Source organism: Crocuta crocuta, unplaced genomic scaffold, assembly GCF_008692635.1.
Source record: "Crocuta crocuta isolate KB4526 unplaced genomic scaffold, BGI_CrCroc_1.0 scaffold179, whole genome shotgun sequence".
Classification (NCBI taxonomy): Eukaryota; Metazoa; Chordata; class Mammalia; order Carnivora; family Hyaenidae; genus Crocuta; species Crocuta crocuta.
The window spans coordinates 2,355,851-2,361,542 of NW_027551568.1; the positions used below are offsets into that span (position 1 = coordinate 2,355,851).

Sequence of the window (5,692 nt, forward strand, 5' to 3'; positions counted from 1 at the left end):
GGGTGGGACGCCAGCTGTTGCCCCTGCTGGATGCGCCCTTGGGGCACCGCGTTCTGCCACCCTCGCGGTCCCAGCAGTCTGGGGTCCAGAGCAGGGGCGGGGGGCAGGGGACCGCCACCCAGCTGTGTGGGTGGTCGGAGCTGGGGGCCACGGTGCGCCGGGTCTGGGGCAGCCCTCCCCACCAGACCCCCCCGAGGAGCGGGCATCACGTGGGGCTGCTTTGAGGACGGGGTGCAGGCCGCCTGGGGTTGTGCCGGCCTGTGACCTCAGGGAGGCGGGTCAGGGGGACTCCACCGGACATCACGTAATAGACGGCACTGGATGTCTTCCTACTGAGGCCTCAGATTTAAAGTTCCCACTCGGTGCGGGTGGCTCCTTCCTGCCGGTGAGCAGTGCTGGGCATTGGCCTTGGCTCCGGTGGGGCAGGGGCTGGCGCTCGGGCTGCTGTGATTTCCCTGGGCCGCCAGCGATGCAGGGGGAGCCCTTCTGGGCTGTCCTGGGGCTGTGCCTGTGCAGACTGGACGCTCGGCCCCTGCGGGCCGCTGACCCAGGAACACAGACACGCTGGGGGTTCCCTGCTGCCCCCCAACACCTGGGGGCACAGGTCCCGCGGGGCTCTGTTGTTCAGGGACAGTTTGCTTGGCTCTGCCCGTGTAAACTGGGTGTTTCCCTGGCCTCGATGCAGGGCTGCGTGTGGAGGGACAGTGCACCCTGCACGTGTGCTCAGACCACCAGGCCGCTCAGGACCAGGCGTCCAGGAGGAGGGCGAGGCCCAGGCGGGACGGGAGTCAGCATCCTGGGGCTGCCGTAGCAAATGATCACCAACTGGAGGCTCAGAGCAACAGAAACGGTTCCTTCCCAGTTCTGTCCACAGTCAGGGTGCAGGCCGTGCTGGCCCCCTCCAGGGCCCCCAGGGGGGCTGCTCCGGCCTCTTCCGGCCTCTGGTGGCCCCGGGAGGCCCTGGGCTTGCGGCCTTGTGGCTCCAGCCTCTCCCGTGGTGTCACACGGCCATCTCCTCGGGTCTTCCGACTCCAGGGGACTCTGGTCATTGGATTTAGGGCCACCTGACAATCAGGGTGCCCTCGCCCCACCTCCCTCCGTTATACCTGCAAAGACCATTTTTTCGAATAAGGTCAGGTGACACATTATGGGATGGAACGTAGCCTTTGCGGGTTCAGCCCATGGTGTGAAAGCTCTAGAATTTGGGTCCTGATGGGCCCATGGGCCTGGGTGCATTTAATCCGGAGGACAGGGAGCTGGGCTGGAATCAGGGGTTAACGTCCTCTCCCTCCTCTGGTTCAGCCCGAGCCCGCCCCCGTGCCCCCCAGGACCGCACCCCCTTGGCCCTCAGCCACAGACAATTCCCCAGAGAGCAGGAAACGGTGACCCCAGCCCTTTGCCCACCCTGAGACATTTGATGTGACTGCCAGGGGTGGGGTCATGGCCCCGGGAGGCGTAGAGAGGCATCGGGGCAGGTGTGACCGCCCTAGTTTGGCTGAGGCCTCTCAGGGCCTAGCCACGCAGGTGGGGGGCTCGATGTGGCTCCGGGCACCTTCCAGGTGGGCGTTTTCTCCCTGTGGCCTGCGCGTGGACAGTGGCTCAAAGTCAGACGGGAGTGAGCTTGTTGGCTGGGAGTCCGGGGTCTCCCGTCTGGCCTGATTCTGTCTCTGGGGAGAGCCCACTGTGTGTGGTCAGGGCTTCGGGGCGTCAAAGAGAATGGGAGAAGGGGGGTCACCAGAGCCCGGGGGGGCAGCGAGCTGGGCCTGGAGGTGGGTGGAAGCCTCCAGGAGGGGCCCAGAGGAGGTCTCCGCCCCCTGCATTGGCTACCCCCCCACCAAGGGCATCTCAAGGGCGTTTTCACAGCCACATGAGCCAGCTGCCTGAGCGTCCTCGGATGCTGAGGAATCCAGCCGGTGGCAGAGGCACCTTGTGGCCGGTGACCCTCAGGAGCGCCCCACCCACGTCCTGGGAGCCAGCCTCCGCCTGAGCTCCCTTCCTCCGTGCTCTGCCCGGCTCTCTGGGGCCGGCCCGCCACTTCAGCCTCTTGAGGCACAGTGAGCATTTTCAAATGGTTTTTTTTTTTAAGCAAGTAAAGGACGAAGACTTAAACCAGGAGAAACTCTTTGCTGCGTATTTAAGGCACTAGCGTGTCCGGCTCTGAGAAGTCACCTGGGCCTCCTCCGGATCAGGTGGTCTGGATGCCGGGTGGTCCCGGCAGCGCTGGGGGAAACCCTGGTCTCCGGCCCAGGAATGTGCGCAGAGGACGGAGCGTGTCCCGTGGCCTCCGTGCCCAGTGGGGGTTGGCGCTGGGGAGCACGTGGCCAGACGGGGAGACCTGGGAGCCGGGACAAGACCGGTGTGAGATGTTTCCGGTCCCAGGGTGGCTGGGGGCGGGGCGCAGTCCCCAGCGGGGGGTGTCGGGGAGGCGAGCTGAGGACGGTCTGGAGCAGGGTCAGGGGCCGGGACAGTGGGTGCCAGAACCCCCAGGGGGGCCCGAGTCCCGCTCTTCCAGGGGGAGACCCCTGCGGTAAGCCCGCCCCTGCCCCCGCGTGGACTGGGGCGCTGGGGCCAGCCCCGCCTTCTGCGCTGGCTCTAGGTCAGCAGGCCGCCGCTGGCACAATGTTCCCGGTGGCCGAGAGTCAATCGGAGTCTTCCAGGCTTGGCAGGGCCCTGGGCTCCATGGAGAGAGCAGGCCTGGGGTGCAGTCTCCGCCCACGGCTCCCGGCCCACAGCTCCGCTCCGTGTCCACAGGTCCGTGCCCACGGCAGGGGTGGGGAGGACGCCGGCGGCCGCAGCCCTGAACGCCGACGCTGGGGCGTGAGGGCTGCCTCCGGAGGCTGGGAGGGGCCCCTGGCCTCCCGGTTCACTGGGTCACTCAGGGCTGGTGGACAGAGCCCTCACTTGGCCCTCGGGGCGCTGAAGAGACCCCAGGCCTGCCCCGAGGAGCTCCTGCCTGAGCCGGGAGTGCCCAGCGGGGCTGCCAGAGAGGAAGACGGGTCACTGAGGAGCGGCCTCAGCCGGACCTCGCAGGAAGCGGGGTGTGGACAGAGGCTGAGGCCACCCCTACTTGGCTCACCCAGCAACGTCCCTACACTGTGCTCAGGGCGGTGCTGGGTCCTGCTTGGGCTTTTGTGCCTGGGGAGATGTGTGCATGTGCATGTGTGTGTGCGCACATGCACGTGCTTGTTTGTGCACATGTGTGTGCACGTGTGTGCCTATATGTGCCCTGTGTGCATGCGTGCACGTGCATTCGTGTGTGCACGTGTATGTGGGTGCAAGTTTGTCACAGTGATTGAGGCACGTGCCGGGCACTTAGTGGGGGCGGCTGCAGTGCAGGCTCCTCCCTGCAGTGGTAGCCGTGAAGGGGGTGCGGGGCCCCCCCAGGCACGGGCAGGACAGGGCCTGCTTCCTGGAGGGGGTGTTCGTTCTGTTTGTTTACTGGGGTAAAACATACACGGCACAGAACTGACCATCTTTGCCGCAGTTAAGCGGACAGCTCCGGGCATTAGGTGCATTGGGGGTCGCGCAGCCATCCCCACCCGCCGTCCCCAGAACTCTCCCATCTTCTCCAGCCGACACTGGCCCCAGGAAGCGCTAACGCCATGTCCCCTCCCCCGGCCCGACACCCTCCTTCCACTTTGTCTCTATGACCTGACTCCTCCAGGGGCTTTGCAGACGTGGGATCGCACAGCATCCGTCCCTTCCTGACACCGCGTCCTCCGGGCCCACCCCGCGGCGGCAGGTGCTGTGCGGAGGGCCAGGCTGTGTCTGCCCCTTCCTCCGTCAGGGCACCGGCTTCTTCCTCCTCTGTCTCTTGCGAGTGACGGCGCCGTGACTGTGGGGGTGACAGTATCTCTTCCGCGTCCTGCTCGCAGGTCCTTCTGGGGCACCCGGATGTGGGAGCGCCGGGCCGCCGGCTGGTTCTGTGTTCGAGTTTCGGAGGCGCCGCCACGCCGTTTCCGCGGTGGCTGCCCCGGTTTGCATTCCCACCGACGGTGCCCCACAACCTCGCCAACGCCTGTTCCTTGCAAAGGCCTTCTGTTTTGTTTTCAATCGCAGTCTTCCTAGCGGGCGAGATGACTGGGTGAAATTGAAAACTTGACTTCAAGTGAACTTCTTTTGTTGAACTTGGATCCGTTCTTCCAAAAAAGAGCAGAGAAACATGAAATTCTAATCGGTAGAGGTTTGACTCTGTCAGGAAACAGGGCATTTCACGGGTGAAAGTCTAACACCGGGCAGGTTTGGTGCTGCCTGCACAGAGCTTTCTAGAACCTTCTCAGCACGGAAGTCCACCAGATGCTTTCCGACGCTCTCTCCCCAACAGGACTTCCACCGTGTGGTCTTTGTGTCCACGGAGCTGGGATACCGACCGCTGGCAGAGGTCATCTGAGGACTAACTTCCCGCAGGCGTCAGCCCACGGAAGTGGGTGCACTGAACGTTTGGTTGGACGAGTGATTTTTTTTCCCTCGGGGCTGGTGACCCTTTCCGTGGGGTGGGACAGCCGTGCCATGGAGATCGTGTCCTGGGGGTAATTGCATTTGTAAGGCCGGTGAGGTCGCCTGCGGCCCCTGAGAGCCCTCAGCGTCTGCCTAGAGCAAAGGGGGGCCGTCCGCCCCCGCCGCCCCTCCTCCTCATCCCTGTCTCCCCATGTTAATTATCGCGGAGCGAGGAGGGACCTGGGTGGGGACGGCTCGCCCTGCGCCGTGTGGCGGACAGGTCTCTCAGATAGCGGCACTCGGTGGGCGGCCCTGGCTGGGGGGCCAGGACCGTCTCGGACACGGACCCTGCCTCGGGCGGGGCTTCATGAATGGGGACGGAAGGAAGTGCCGGTGCTGTCTTTGTGGTGACCACGTGCTAGACAAGAGATTCAAGCAACACTTTGGGGGGGGGGGCGGTCAGCTTGCCTCTGCTTCCCTCTTTCCATCCCCNGTCTTTGTGGTGACCACGTGCTAGACAAGAGATTCAAGCAACACTTTGGGGGGGGGGGGCGGTCAGCTTGCCTCTGCTTCCCTCTTTCCATCCCCCTCAGTGCTGGGGGTCCCCAGGGCCAGACACTGGGGCCACAGTGCCTCAGAAGTGGTCCCTGCCTGTAGGACGCCGGGCTGGGCGGCCAGAACAGCACCCAAATAAGGGGGTGTCACAGGGGATGCCCCAGAGGAGGCAGCCCCTGAAAGAAGCACCGAGTGAGTGCTCTGGGGTCAGGGGTCCGGGGCGGCAAGGTTAGGTGAGCAGAGTCCCTGCAGGTGAGGTGACATTGCAGGGGGCCGGGGGTGGGGAGGGTGTGCTGGCTAAGCTTAGGGAGCCCCCGGTGTCCCAGGGCCCGGGGCGGGAGAGGGGAGCCCGAGCTCCCACTGCGGCCAGCGAGCTGTGTCCTGGAGCCCTGCCTCCCTAGGGACGGGAGACTGTGCCGACCCCAGGGAACCTCTGCCGTTAGCTCGCGGGCGCGTGTGGGGGTGGAGGCCGGGCTCCCAGGCCTTGCCGGCTAGGTCTCAGGGAGCGTGACACTCAGCAGACGCCCGGTGGAATGCCGCCGGCTCCGCTCCCCTCGTAATGTGGTTTTTTATAGTCGGGGGACGGGCTGTGCTGTGGCCTCCGCCAGCTGACTGTGAGCTCGGGATTAGAGGCCCGGCCCCTGTGCGCTGGCGGCCCGGCCGGCTGGGGCGGGGACGCCGGGCTCCGGCCTTCCCCTCC

The 5,692-nt window shown here is 65.4% G+C and overlaps 1 protein-coding gene across 1 annotated transcript in view; it reads left to right on the forward strand.

Annotated features, from left to right (window-relative positions):
- The window catches only part of DOK7 (docking protein 7), a 19,711-nt gene that overhangs the window by 2,066 nt on the left and 11,953 nt on the right, over nt 1–5,692 (forward strand). The gene's annotated exons all lie outside the window — the stretch shown is intronic.